General features: G+C 39.0%; 1 long non-coding RNA gene across 1 annotated transcript; it reads left to right on the plus strand.

The window, feature by feature from the left end:
• Nucleotides 1–4719: 4719 nt before the first annotated feature.
• On the plus strand, nucleotides 4720–14614 carry LOC141500316 (uncharacterized). The gene is made up of 2 exons (XR_012471908.1): nucleotides 4720–4779; nucleotides 14448–14614. It is a non-coding gene; the product is annotated as an uncharacterized LOC141500316 (long non-coding RNA).
• Nucleotides 14615–15372: the final 758 nt, after the last annotated feature.

The raw sequence follows: 15372 nt of genomic DNA on the forward strand, positions 1-15372 counted from the left end.
ATGAATGGATAGATAGATATATAGATAGATAGATTAGATAGATACATAGATACATAGACACATAGATAGATACATAGATAGATGCATAGATAGATACATAGATAGACACTTAGATACATAGATACATAGATAGATCTGGAAGTAATCTGCAAAGAAAACATTTTTACCAGGAAAAATGATGAGATTAGTAGGAGACAGTAAAAAGAGATGAGAAAAAGGCACTGGATTAGGATTTGGATAACACCTACAATTAAAGGAATATAATATGGATGATAAGCCAACAAGAAATACTGAATAAGAGAGATCAGTCAGGGAAGAGAATCACAGTAGAGAAGCAGCACAAGAAGCCCAGAGAGAAAAAGTATTCATGGAGAGATATTTGTCAACATTGTTAAATGGTGTAAAGAGGGCAAAAATGATGAGGACAGAGAAAAGACCATCAGACCTGTAAATTAAGAGATGGTTAACTTTTAAGAGAACAAAATAAAATAAGTGATGAGTTCAGAAATCATAACTCAGGGTTGATGAATGACGAGAGGACATGGGGGGCATAGGTATAGACAGGGTTTTCTAGGCATTTGGCTGAGAAAGGGAGAAAGATACAAGATGATAGTTTGAGGGGATGGTAGAGTCTAGTGAAGGATTTTTTAGGATGGGGGACACATAGGGGTGTTTGAAGATAGGGTCAAAGCCAGTAGATAGCAATAGATTGAAGATTAGAGGATTAAGGTGAAACATTGCAATCTACTAGAGAAATGGGAAGAAAGGGGATCAAGAACACATGTAGGGAACTGGATTCAGCAAAGAAGAGGTCCACCTTCAAAAAAAATGGTGTAAAAGAAGAGAGCCTGGAACTCTTCCTGCTGTAAAGAAGTTTTTAAATGAAGAAAAAAGAAGAGAAAATCCATAGTGAATAACTTTAATTGTTTTTATTAAATTAAGGTTCTCATCTGGGGAAAGGGGAAGGGGAGGTTTGAGGAGAAGAGAGAAGATTTGGGAAAGCTTCTGTGAGAAATGAGATAGAAAACCATTTGGGAAAGTATCAAGGGATTGCCTTGCTGGAGTGAGGGCTCAAGTGAAGTTAAAGGACATAAATGTAGTCCATTCATCAGTAGTTATGTAACTTCCTCCACTTCTGCTTAGCAGTACATAAGTAGAAGCAAATAAATATAAGGTGAAAGTCATCCAGTGTTAAGGACTGGCAAGAGAGGAACAGTGATAGGATAAATGGCTCAGGTCTAAGCCCAGGTTTTTCCTCCCATCATAAGCAAATGATCCTCAAGAACTATCAAATAATTCTGTCTGTCTAAGTCACAACTTATGAAGATAAATGGCATATAACCATGTATTGTGACAGTGCGTGTATCTCAAAAAAGTATCCCCAGGGGACTGAAAACTGAACCACAGTCAGTGATCTTTGAAAGACTGGCAATAAGAGAAGTGTCAAAAGACAGAATGGCAAATGTCCCAATTTTGAAAAAAAAAGGAAAAGAAATGTAACATCTGCAAACTATAGGTCAGTGAATCTGACTTTGATTCCTTGCAAAATTTAAGAATAAACTAAGGGATCATTGGTGAACATTCCAAAATAAGATACAGACCAGATATAGCTTTATGAAAAACAGGTCATGTCAAAGTAATCTTTTTGGACAAGATTACTAAACTACAGTGCCATAACTAGAAATTTTTACTCCTAGGGCAAGCAGGGCAGATCACACCTATAGGAGCTGCTATGAAATCTCCTCAAGTCAAGATTTGAAACAAATTCAGGTGCTGGAGTGGGGAAAGAGATATTGGTATCACTATAAAGTTGCCATGGGAATAGGAGGCAGAAAGTGAAGCAGGGCAGGGGAGCTCACCTGGGGATGTAGTTGCTGGGAAAGAGGAAGCAAGCTTAACTCTCTATTTTAATAATGAATTATTCTTGTTAACTAAATGCCAGATTCAGCTTTTATACTGATAAATTATTCCAAATATTATCAGCACTTTCTCAATTTCAACACCTAGGGGCAAGGACTCAGGTACCCTACCATAATTCTGGGTTGCCATTGCTATAGATTCCAGCAAAGTATTTGACAGAGCCTCTCATATTCTCCTTCTGGACAAGGTAGTGTGAGGGGGACTAGAAGACAGTATTGTTAGGTAGATTTAGCATTAATCAGAAGACTTGATCCTAAATAATCTTTATAGTTTGATGTCAGCTTGGAGAGAAATACTGTACCTTAGTTCTATCCTTGGTCCCATGACATTCAATATGTTTTATAAATGACTTGGATATAGGCATAGATATGCAGCAGAGTAGATAGAGTGCCAGGCCAAGAGGCAGAAAGACTCCTCTCCTTGAGTTCAAATCTAATCTCAGACACTTATTTAGCTGTAAGACCCTAGACAACTCACTCAAACTGTTTGCCTCAGTTTCCTCATTTATAAAATGAGCTGGAGAAGTAAATGTCAAACCACTCCAATATCTTAGTCAAGAAAACTCCAAACAGGATCACAAGAAGTCAGATATGACTGAACAAAGGCATAGAAAGCATGATAATCTAACAAAACTGATTGAAATTTGTATATATGTGTGCTAATTCACAATAGTAGATGAAGATATATACATGCATGTGTGCATATAATGAAAGATACATGCATGTCTATATGTGTGCCTATCAGCTGACATGTTTATATGTATATACATGTGGGTATGCATACTGCATGACAGAGATTAAAAATCTCAAAAATAATGCTAGGATGATAGGGTGAATCTAATTGGGAGAAATTTAATAGTGATGAATAAAAACTCCTAGAGTTAGGTTTAATTGACTTCACATGCTCAAGCTGAGAGAGGTATAGCTAGATAGTTCATGAAAAAGGGAAAAGCTGGAAGTGGTATTAGTGAATTGCTAGCATTTCAATAGGAGTCAACTATGCAACCAAGCTATCAGAAAACTAATGTGATTGATCTTCATTTGAATCATGGGCTTCAGGTTCAATGTTCTTTGCTCTGATATCTGGTATGTTGAATTCAGAACCAGGTGCTTCATTTTAGGAAGTACAATGATAATCTGGAGAATATCCAGAGGAAGTGAGGGCCCATGTCACACAAGCAGCAGTTAAAAGAACTGGACAAGGGAAGGCTTAGAGGAGCCAGAGAGTAATCTTAAAGCATCTCAAATAAAGTTAAGTGGGGAAAGGATTCTACTTATTCTGCTTGGTTTTACAGCAAAATACTAAGTTCAATGAGGTAAACAGCAAAGAGGCAGATATAAGGAACATTCCCAACAATGAGAGCTCTCAGAAATGTAAAGACTGCCTCAGGAGTAGTAAGTTGCTTTTCACTGGAGATCTTTCAGTCAAACAGGATGTCTATTTGCTGGGTATGTGGTTGAGGGGATTCTTGTCCTGGAACCAGTCAGACCAGATGGCCTCAAAGATCCTTCCAACTCAATGAGTGTGAGATCATGTTCCCAAGCCATTGGGTGGTTAATAACCTTTTAAACTGATGGGCTGAAAAATTGGAACTGGAATTTTAAATGAAAAATGGACTAAACTGAGTAACTGAAAAATTGTTCTTCTTATCCCAATACCAAGCTCTCCCAATTAACTAAAAGAAAATATTTCAGGCATTATTTATGGGAATGCAAAAGTGAAAATAGTAGGACCCAGGCAAAATTTTCCTTTTTAAAAATGACCATCCTTAAAACTCTTCAACTGGATGTTCCAGGTTTTTCCAATATGGTGTCAATCTGCTTTTAATAATATCATCTCCCATTCTTATCCTTACACAAACACTCTGCTTTAGTCAGACAAGTTTCCTCAGTGTCCAGGCATATTTTCCTCATTTCCCTTACCCTAAGTGCTCTCCTCACCTTCTTAATCTGGTCTTCAAAGAATGAATGGTGAAGAGATGGGGAGAAAAGAGAAAGAAAGATGCTCTAAATAAAAACATAGATGCTAAACAAAGTATACAGAGAAACCAAGGGGGAATCCTGTCCTGCCTAAGCATTGTGACTGGGGTCAGGAATCTGAACCTCAGTCTACCTGATACCCTTGTTCAACCTTATCCTCCTCTCCAGAAACCTCCTTTTTCCCTTGCCAGAGACACTGCATGCCCCACTTAAACCTATTTGTAGCCCTAAATGATCAGACAATCAATTGATTAGGCAATCAAATAACATGCAAGCATTAGGCGCCTATTATATACTGAACACTGTGCTAGTTTGGGGAATACAAAGACAAAAAAAACTTTGAATAATCCCTGCCTACAAGGGGCTTACATCCTAATGGAAGAAATAAGTGTTAAGTAGATACAGAAGAAATAGAAAGAATAAAAGCAAAGTTTTTAACTACAGCTTGGTTTGAGTGGAGAGCAGGGAGCAATGGGAATCAGGAAGAGTTAAACTAGAACTGTGGCTAGTCTGGCCACAAAGTGATGCAGAATGGGAATGATTTGGGCTCCTTAGGCAAATCATTGAACTCTGAGACTACATATACTCATCAAAAAAACTATAAAAATAATACCTAAGGTATTTGACTCAGGGTCATTGAGTGAGGACCAACTGGAGCGGTACATATAAACCTTAAAGGAAAAGAAGCCTGAAATATGAGGCATAATGGAAGCATGCCTTCCCTCCATCTTTGAGATCTAGGGTTTGATCTGAAAATGACCTTGGTGCTCTGGAACACCATGGGCTGTCCTGTTTTCTCAGGGTGTTCCATGCTGTTGCTAGGACAACCAAAGCCTCATCGTGAATAAGATTAAACTGATTCAGGCCTGCAAAATTGCAGGTAAGGAAAGTCTATCTTTAGGACACTCTATCCTCTATCTGACTGTGTTCTTTTCCTGTGTCCTGCTCCCCCTGCTCCTGGGGTATCCAGGCTCCCTGGACCCTGAAGGGTCTTACCCCCAGGCTTGCCCTCCTCACAGATCTCACACTCTGGGCGTCTCATTCCACTATGGACCTGCTCTCCATTCACTGTCACAGCGGAAGAGATATGATAACCTAACTCTCACTAAGATGTCAATCATAGCTAAGGACTTACTTCTGGATATTTCTATTTTAACAATCAAAATAGAGTAAGTTCAAAATGTAGAATTTTAGGAGTCAGGAAAGAGATTTGGAGTGGATAAGCTTTTGGAGCCCCTCAAATCATTAATAAGTTAGTTTGACCTGAATCTGTATTTCAGTCCTATTTCCAAATTACTTGAGCTTTCTGGGTCTCAGTTTCCTTATCTGTAAAATGAGGTGGGTTGGACTAGCTGCAGGTATTCTCAGATCTCTCTCTCTCTCTCTCTCTCTCTCTCTCTCTCTCTCTCTCTCTCTCTCTCTCTCTCTCTCTCTCTCTCTCTCTTCCTCCTTCCCTCCCTCCCTTCCCATCTCTTGTCCCCTTTCTATGTCTCTTTTTTTTGTCTCTCCATCTTTTTTATTTTCTTTTTTCCTCCTCCTCTCTCTCTCCCTCTTTCAATATCTCTTTTTTCTTCCTCTTCCTCCTCCTCTCCCCCTTTCTCTTTTCTCTTCCACTCTTTCTCTCTCCCTCTCTCTTTCTCTCTCTTTCCCTCTCCCTCTCTTTCTTTTTGTTTTCTCTTTTAAATAAATTAATAAATTTAACAATGAATAAATGACTTCTTTTGACAATGCTACCCTCTTGAACTAAACTCCCATTTTTTTTAGCCTCCCTTTCACTTCCAAGCTTTTGGAAACAGTAATCTATGCTCCCTACCTACTTCCTTGCTAAGAGTGAGTAATTTGCTGACTGGCAGTGCTAGCATGCCCTTTAGTCTGTTGCTATAACTTCTCTCTCCATTGATGACCTCCTTATTACCAACAATGCTATGAATAGAATTTTTCCAGGCTCATCCTCCATGACTCCTCTGAATTTAACCACCTTTTCCTTCTTTCTACTCTTTTCTCTTGACTTCTTTAACATTAATCTTTCATGGTTTTCCTCCTATAGCTTTTACTTCTCCTTCATTCTTTCCAGTCATTCTATATCCTTCTCCACCAAAGTTTTGTTTGCAATTCTTTTTCTCCTCTCATCAATCTCATCAACTATGGTGCCTTCAGTCAACATTCCTATTCAGATGACTCCTAAATCTGCTTCTCCCTTGAATTCCATTCCTGCAAGTCTAACTAATTTCTATCTCCATTTTGATGTACTTGGTCATCAAATTTAACATATTGAATTCATCTCCCCAAAACTGCCCTTGCTCTCACTTTCTCTATTTTTCTCATTCACCCAAATTTATAACCTTAAAGTTATCCCTGACTCTTCCTTCTTCCTAATCTACTTCCAAATGCCACTTCTCAAGTATTTCTTGCAAAGCTCAACTCATCTATTTGGAAAGGGCCAGTAGTGGATATGTTGATTCAATGTGCCAAATCTGCACATAAGGAAAAGAAAAAGCATGGTCATTCATAAAACTTCAAATTTGCTTCAGTTCTTCCCTTCTGAGTTTCCAAAAGAGGGATTTCCTTCATACTTTCAGTTTCACCTATCCCTGAAGTCACAGGATGACTCTCTGCTTCAGGGTCTGAAAAGACATTTCACTCAACACCATGCTTCTGGAAAGTGTTGAATTCAAACCAGTCTGATTGAATTATCTTTCCTCATAGTTTCTCCTCCCACAACTCTCTTAACTGAGAATATTGCCTCACATTTTAATGAAAAACAAAAAATGGAGGCTACTCACACATTCCCTCTTCTAATCTTCTCATCTCACATCACTTTGGTGCTTCTTCAAACCATCTAGGATGAAAAGGTGACTCTTCTCCTTGTTAAAGTCAGCTAATTTATATACATGAGTGATTATATTCCATCTCATTTCCAGAAGAAGGAGGATGAGAATAGTACTATCATCTCCCCTCTCTCACTTATCTTCAGTCTTTCTCTGCCTACTGGTTTGATGCATTTGGAGACTTTAATCTTATTTAAGGATTTCCAAACTCCAGAAATTATCTCTTATGCTAGTGACTTATTTTTGGGGGGGAGGAAGGGGGCATGGGGTGATATAATGCAAAATTCCTACATATAACCTCCTGATATTCACTATACAATCTGATTTCACTCTGGGTGCGTATGTGTTTGAGGGTGATGAAGATCCGAGAAGTGAGAGGCAGAGTGGCCAAAAGTCTGACTTGAAAAAAGTCTGCATTCAAGGATGTTTTTAAAGAAATAGGATTATGTTTCCTTAGAACACATGGGCCAACAAAGATTTTCTAAGCAAAGCTTCTTGGCATGCTGCTTTAATAAACAGATGAGATTTGATTGTAATTATCAGCATATACTTACCTGCAAACTATTCACCATGCCAAAGTGCTAAAACATCATTAGATATTTAGCTTAGATAGCTCAAACATGAACCCTACCAATCATGTTTATAATATTCATTTGCTGAGTAAATCCTAGAAATTTAAAAGGTCAAGTTCAGTCCAGTCCTTGGGGAAATCTTGTAAAATCTTAAAGAATAAGGTTTGATTTTGCCGAGGAAATGAACAGAAGGATAAACTGTGTGTATCAAAGAGAATTTGGATCATAAAAAGAAAATAAAGACAAGGGAAATCAGGCAGAGAAAAAAGCCAAGAGAAGGGAAGAACAGCTTAGAACAAATATATGTACACAGAAAGATGCAAATGATCTCAGGAATTACCGATTTCTTTAGATTCTTTAAGCTAACTTCCTCATTTTAGTAATGAGGAAACTGGGACCCAGGGAAATTAAGTGATTCATTCATTGTTACATGTAGTAGTCAAAAACAGATACAGATTAGAGAGAATGATTAACAACTAGTTATCTCAAGAGAATGTAGTACAGTAGACAGTTTTGGACTTGGAAGTCAAAGAGATCTGGATATGAATCCAACTTCTGATGTATACAAACCCAGTAGGATCATAACAAATCATTATTATGTCTATTCCTCAGTTTCCTTATCTGTAAGATGGTAATTATAATATTCATAGCAGCTGGCTTGTATGGCTTTAGAAGAATCAAATAGTCATGCCTATAGTGCTTTGTTGATTTTAAAATGCTATGTATATATCAGGGTTTTTTTTAATAGACAGATTAATGAGTAGAGTGAGACAGATATAGATAATAAAGGTAGACAAATACTATAGAGAGCTAAATTAAACCTAAAGACAGAACATTAGCAAATCTCATTTAAACAGGAAATAGTTACTAGCAAATTCAGTCATTTGGGCTTCATTGATGGGTCTATTGTGAAGGGAATCATGTTAGCTAAAGTCATAGTTTGTGTCTTCCTGAGAACTGATTTCTGTGAAAACATTGCCTAAAGCTGCTAGGAAATATAAAATCTACCTCCCCTTGTGAAGCTCATACATGTTCCATCTTCCTGATATGGATAGGAAGGAACATTGTTATTGTCCAAAGATCTGGTTTTGCAGTGAAGTTTTTGCAGAGAAGTCCATTGACTGTTACTCACAGAAATAATAACTATTAACAATAATAATAGCTTTTGAAGATGATACTATAGTGTGTCAAATAAAAATTTGATTAAAAAATTGTGCCTTTAGAACAATTTTTTCCCAAATCTAATAAATTAGATATAAGAATACTATGTCAGATGCTTTTCAACAACTTTTATTTTCCTCTTTAGAGAAACTGGGAGAAATTTTTAATTTATTACATTTTCACTTTGACAATTAGAATTTTATTTTAAACTTCTTTAAGTTTGTAAGTGTTCTTATGATTTTATGGGATTTAAAGAACTATTTTTTAAAATTGGATAATGATCTCATTTTTTTCTTTCTTTGAGATCAATCCTCAAACTAGTTTTGTGAAGGTTCATAATGTTGATTATTACATTGTGCCTTTCTTGTCTCTTTAGACTCATTTTTACCCAAATATACAAAAATGGGCATTAGTTTTAAAATTTGGGAAGGAAGGAAAGAAAAATGTATTAAACACCTTCCTTAGCATTCCTAAGTGCTTTTATTTACAAGGGCTTCTACATAAAAACCCTGAGAATATAATTGATTTTATTATCCCCCATTTTCCATTTGAGAAAACTGAGGCAGATAGAAACTAAGTGACTTGGCCTAAGTGTCTTAGGCTGGAATTGAATTCAGATCTACTTGACTCTAGGTCCATTTATCTATATCCCCTCTGCTAGAAGGGAAGTTAGGAGGGAAGGGAAAAGGCACTAAGAACATAAATGGTACTTTGTTGTTTCACCTGCACTTTGCTAAGGAGGACTGTGTTTCAACTTCTGACCATCATTTTATTCATTTAGTTCTTGATTCTAGACCAATAAGATACCAATTTCTTTGTCTCATGATCAATTTCCTCCAAATGCTGATGAATCTCTGCATTGATTGAATACACACAATTGTACATAACTGGCACAGACCACAAATCAAATGGATTTGTTTGCTGTGTGTACCTAGATTCAAAGTTTTAGGGCTTTTTTAATGATATTTCCCACATTTCCTAATGAGACCCCAAAATTTCTACAGAACCATTTGAGAAATACATATCTAGAAATAAATGTTAATTTCAGATAGATGAGTCTTCAAGATAGGAAGATAGGCTGATAGGTAGAAATGGTAATAACTAAAAACCTTCAAGTTTAAAAAATGATTGAAGATTTTAAAAATATAAACAGGGGCAGCTAGGTGGCACAGTGGATAGATAGAGCACTGGACCTGGTGTCAGGAGCACCTGAGTTTAAATCCAGCCTCAGGAACTTAATAATTACCTAGCTGTGTGGCCTTGGGCAAGTCACTTAACCTCATTACCTTGCAAAAACCTAAAAAGTTAAAAAAAATTAAAAAATAAAAATATAAACAGAACTGGATGAGTGTGTTAATAGTTATTCCCTATTTATCATAGGATAGATAGCTACATGGAGAAGTGGCTAAAATGCTGGGTCTGGAGTCAGGAAGACCTGAATTCAAATCCAGCCTCAAACATTTAATAGCAGTGTGATTACAGGCAAGTCACTTAAGTCTGGCTCAGTTTCCTCCTCTGTAAAATGAGCTAAAGAAGGAAATGGCAAACTCCTCTAGTATCTTTGCCAGGAAAATTCCAAATGGGGTTATGAAGAGTCAGATGACAACTGAAAAACCATTGAACAACAACAATTTATCATAGAGATTTATTGCTGGAAAAAACCTCCAAGATCAAGTTCAACTCTCTCATATTACAGATGAGAAAACTAAAGCCCAATGTGCTTCAGAGACTGTAAGTAAACATGTCCTTTGAAACCAAATTCATTGATCCTCCCCTGTACTATATGCTACCTCCCTAAGATGTTATAGTTTTTAGACAACAAATAGAAATAGATAAATAGAAATTGGGGGGGGAGGGGGAACAGGGGCCAGCCCTGCAATTTCAAACTTTTGGAGAACTCCCTAGTGTGGAAAGTCCTTTCATTGATGCAATTGGCCTGTAACTAATCTTAGAGAGTTGCCTTAGAGCACCTGAGACTTTCAGCAGTTTGCTCATAGTCACACAGCTAGTATATGGCAAAGGAAGAACATGAATTCTTGCCTTCCCAAATCTGAGGTCAGCTTTCCATCTACTCTGCCTTGGTATTTCTCAAAAGGTATAGATGATAAAAATAAATAATAAATTATATATAGTCAAAAATAGTCCATCGTTGTTCAGTACTTTAGTCATTTTCCTCATTTAGGGTTTTCTTGGCAGGGGCACTGGAGAGATTTGCCATTTCCTTCTCCAACTCATTTTACAGATGAATAAATTGAGAAACACAGAGTTAAGTAACTTACTAAGGGTCCCACAGCTAGTAAGTGTTTGAGATCAGAGTTGAACTCATATAGATGAGCCTTCCTGATTCCAAATTCAGTGCTTCATCCAATGTATCACCTAATAGCCAATCATTAATAAATATAAATGGAAGCCTAAAGTAGATATCCGTAATAAACACAAATTATATAGACTTCCATAAAAAAGTAGATATTGAAAAACAAAGAGAAAAAAAGAGAGAACATAGGTGATAAAGGAGACCCAAAAAGGCAAGAAAGAGATGGATGACTAATAATCCTGAAGTGAGGAAATGAATCCGAATCCCCCAAAAAAGGAATGAGACACAAATCCTTGACTCCAATAAGTATGCCTAGGAATAAGCACCCAAGACAAGTGGAATGTAGTTAGCAATGCAGTTCATTTTTATTAGTTATAAATAAAGTACAAAAAATCCACCAAAAGTGAATCTAAGCATTTACACAATTCCTAATGTCTCCGTCTCTTGATGCACTATTGCTTTAATATTCATAATAAATATTCTTCTAGCTTTCTGCTATAAAATAGTCTATGTAGCAAAATGTCACACAGCACAACAGAACAGAACAGCAGTAGGGTTACCAAAAAAACCAATCAAAACCAATGATAATCCTTTCACTCGCCTGGGCCCCCCATGAGGCTAGTTACAGCCTTAGAAATGAATGGTTTCCAAGGCTAGAAGTTGGAACCAGAAGGGGAAATGAGGACAAATAAAGATGGCTGTAACTGGGGTGTGGGGGAACAATGAGAATCAGAACAGGCAAGGATGAATGGTGTTTGGCTTGGGTTCCAGGTACCAACTTCAAAAAAAGTATGAGGTACCTCACTTTATTACCTTCTGCTAGGAAAAAACAGAGCTTGATATAAGGTGAATCCATCTGGTACTCATCAAAGGAGTTTGGCTGACAGGATTTGTTATAATGTCTGCCAGTTTACCCAGAAGAGACCCCAGAGGCTGGACCCCAGGTCTGGCACAATTGTGATGGTGTTTCAAAGGGGAAGGCAGAGTTAGACTGGTGGGAGATATAAAAAGCTGGTGAGGGTGGAGACAGAAGGAGGCATAGCACATAAGCTCCATCATCCCTCACTAGTTGATAGAAAGGCCCCTTGGCTTGGCTGTTCCATGGACTATGGGTAGTAAGGTGAAGTAACCAATCCCACTCATTCCATTCTCTATCACCCTCCTTCCATGATGACCTTGAGTTGGGGTTGCTAGTTATTATAAAGAGGCATTGATGAGCAATAAAAGGGGAGGAAGGAGGGAGATAAGGAAAGGAACAGAGGGAAAAGGGAGTCACATGTAAAGAAGGTCTTAAAAATATGTCACCCTGAATTATTGCCAAGGTTCCTGAAGAATCTAACTCAGAACTGAAAGTAGATGCTTTTTCAGGAGTATTATCAACTTCCCAGATGTCCTGTCAACTGAGGGACACTGGAGACAGGACAATATGCTAGTTATGCCAACGATCTGACCCAGATACCTTTCCCTACAACCAATGACATTACTACTGATAGCTCACCCAAAGTTAAATAATTCACCTTTCCATATACCCCCAACTCTAGCCATAGCTTTTCCCCATGACTTCTCTGTGCTTCCTACACAAAAGAGGGAGGGACAAGAAGTCTGTCCAGCCAAGTCACCATAGTAAGGGAGATTTAGGGTAACATAATGTCATACTTCAACTCATAATTTGCCAATAAATGATGCTGAGTTCATAGAATCTAGAGCTAGGGTGCCCTCCACACCTGCTCATCAATTCCCCTAACTTTCTAGAAATAAAGCTTCAAGCTGGAAGGAGGCCCAATCATCCAAGATACCAAGAGCTTCCATGGTCAGGACAAAAACATCAAGCTACAACATTCGGGGCCCATATTTCAACCCCAGTATCTATGACATGCACTTTAGGCCAATCCGCCAACATCTTCCAAATCCACTGAAAACATACAAGCCAGCATGCAAGAGGCAAGTCCACTAAACAGGTGGAATCCCACCCCCCCAAACCCCCCACCCCCCCTGCCCAGCCCCAAGCTTTGTGGACAGCAGTGTTTCCCAAACTCGTTGGCCACATAAATGTTGGCATAACCTCTGGAAAAAAGAGGGTTCAAAGTCAATTTAGAACCACCATAATAAACCAATCAACTCTATTTTTATGCTGAAAATTGCTTTATATATTTTAATGCATAAATAATTTCATACTTAACATTTTAGAGGTGAAAAATTCCTCTAAAACTTTCTCACAGATTTTGAGGGGTTTTTTTCTAACCCTATTCACAAAACCACATAGGTTCTGTAAAACATAGTTTGGGAAACTCTGGTCTACAGGGTCAAAGAGACGGACACAATTGAGGCAATTATCAGCACAAAGAAATAGCCTAACCTTCTATTATAGCAATGGAGGGGTTGGAGGCCCCAGCGACCTACATTGAAAGCCTACACTGAGCAAATTCACTGGAAAAATGATTGGCCAACAATTTCCTCTGTACTAGGACCAAAGAAGCCCAATACAAGCAAATTAGGTACAAAATGGTGGGTGCCCCATTAGCTCCAACAGCTCTGTAGAGTTGGGATCTCCAAGGAGTCTAAGAAGAGAAGGACACAACCTTATAAACACAATGTTAGAACTGGAAGAGACCTCAGAAATCACATAGTTCAACTCTTTTTTGCAATGGAGAGACCCAGAAATCATGTGACTTGCCCAAAGTCACTCTGCAAGTTAGTGATAGAGCCAAGAGGGACTAGACTCAGGATTTCTTGATTTGTTCCATAATACTATACTGCTTGGATACTTTTACTATTGGCACCCCCTGTCTTTTGTCCTTCACACTGATGGTGAGCTCTTGGGGCCATAATAAATCTCTATCACCCCCATTGCCCAATCCTGAATAGAAATTCTCTCTTCTATTGAATTTTCCAAGAGGAAACTTCTGTTGGAAGCTAGAGACTGCTGATGGGATAGGACCCTAGAGTAGTGACCTGCATTTCCCAAAGCACCGTCTTTTTTTTTTTCCCAAGCATGGCCTCCTCTATGACTTGCCTCCCAAACCCTCCCTAACAGGATCCTTGGGGTTGCTTTGGGGTGGAGGAAGCTAGAGGTAGGGGAGAACAGCGGTTCATATTCGGAGGAACCCAGAGGGAAGCGAGTGAAAGGATTACCTCAGTTTGATGCTGAGTGCAAATCATATTTATATATGTGCTAAATACGGTTACTCTATTGCAGTTTTCCACTAAATCACAGCATACAGAATCAAAGGTTTGCATTTTGTATGGAATGTATCCAAAGAGGCCAGCACCACAGTAAGACAGTTTGCAATCACACACCCTGATTTGGGACGAGATAAAGTTCAGCGAAATTTTGTGGGTTTTTTTTTTTGTGGTCAAAGTCAGTTTTCATCGTACCAATGCATGCAAAGCATTCCACTCCCAGAAACAATGCCAAAATGAGGTAATAGGAGTAATAAAAAAAATTAGTATCCTTTCTAAATAAATAAATTATAATTAAAAATGCAAAACAACTATAAAAATAATTAAATAAGAACCCACAATATCTACAAGTTAGTCATAAATTATGATTGTTAAATATAAGGCATTTAAACTCACAAAACCCTGTAAACTAGCAACGTGCCATGTGTTTTTTTATTTTTTTTTTGTTGTTTGTTTTTTCATTTTTGTTTTTGTTTTTGTTTTTTTCTATCAGCTGAAATCGCTCTAGCATTTGCTCTATGCGAGGACAGGAGATGGAACGCGGGCAAGTGGGGACCTGACAGACGTTGCTACGGCGCCGCGGGGGGGGGGCTCCCCCACCAAAGGGTGGAGAGGGAGCGAGTGGGATTTCTTCAGGAAAGAGTCTGGTGGTGGTTTTCATCACCACTGGGAAAAAAACTGTGCTTGTTCATTAGGCATAAAGAGTTAGTAACACCTGCATGGAGTTGGGGTGTTGGGAACAGAGGAGCTGATGCCCTGCCTCAGGGGGCAGCAGGACTGGGCTTGGGCTCTGGAGGGGGCGAAGAGAGGGTCCTCGAGAAGGGGAGGTGTACTGTGGACCCTAGGCCCTTCGGCCTCCGTCTGCCCTGCCTTGCTGGGCTCATTGGCATTGGTTTGACCAGAGTCCCAGAGGGGCCTGCTGCTGTGGCTGCGGCTGCTGTTGGAAAGGGGCCCCAGTTTCATTCCCAGGGCAGCTTCCAGCCACAGAAGGCACTCATGCTTCTCAGTCGAGGGTCTGAGGCCCTTGAGTTGAGCAGAAGAAGGACTGAAGATGGTCTCCCCTCCTTAAGATGTTGGCGTTGGAGTAGTATCTGTGCCTGCTTCCCCCTGACCTCCAGCTCCCCTCAGAAGTCCCTGGGGAGGGGAGGGGAGGAAAAGGAAACATGGGCCCCTCTCCATTCTTACTTGGCAAATTATCACTGATGAACAACTCCAGAGACCGCACGAGTCAGGGACTGAGAGTCTTGAGCCCAAATTGACTCTCACCATTCTCCCTAGATCATGGAAGGGACCCAGGGTACTAGGGTGGAGGGACAGGTGTGAAGGAGAGCAGGCCCCTCACCTGCCTCATCTGGCCCCCCAGACAGTACCTGGGGTCTCTTGGGGAGAAATCTGCTAATTACAGCTCAGCTGGGATT

The sequence above is a fragment of the Macrotis lagotis genome, chromosome X (genome assembly GCF_037893015.1).
Source record: "Macrotis lagotis isolate mMagLag1 chromosome X, bilby.v1.9.chrom.fasta, whole genome shotgun sequence".
NCBI lineage: Eukaryota > Metazoa > Chordata > Mammalia > Peramelemorphia > Peramelidae > Macrotis > Macrotis lagotis.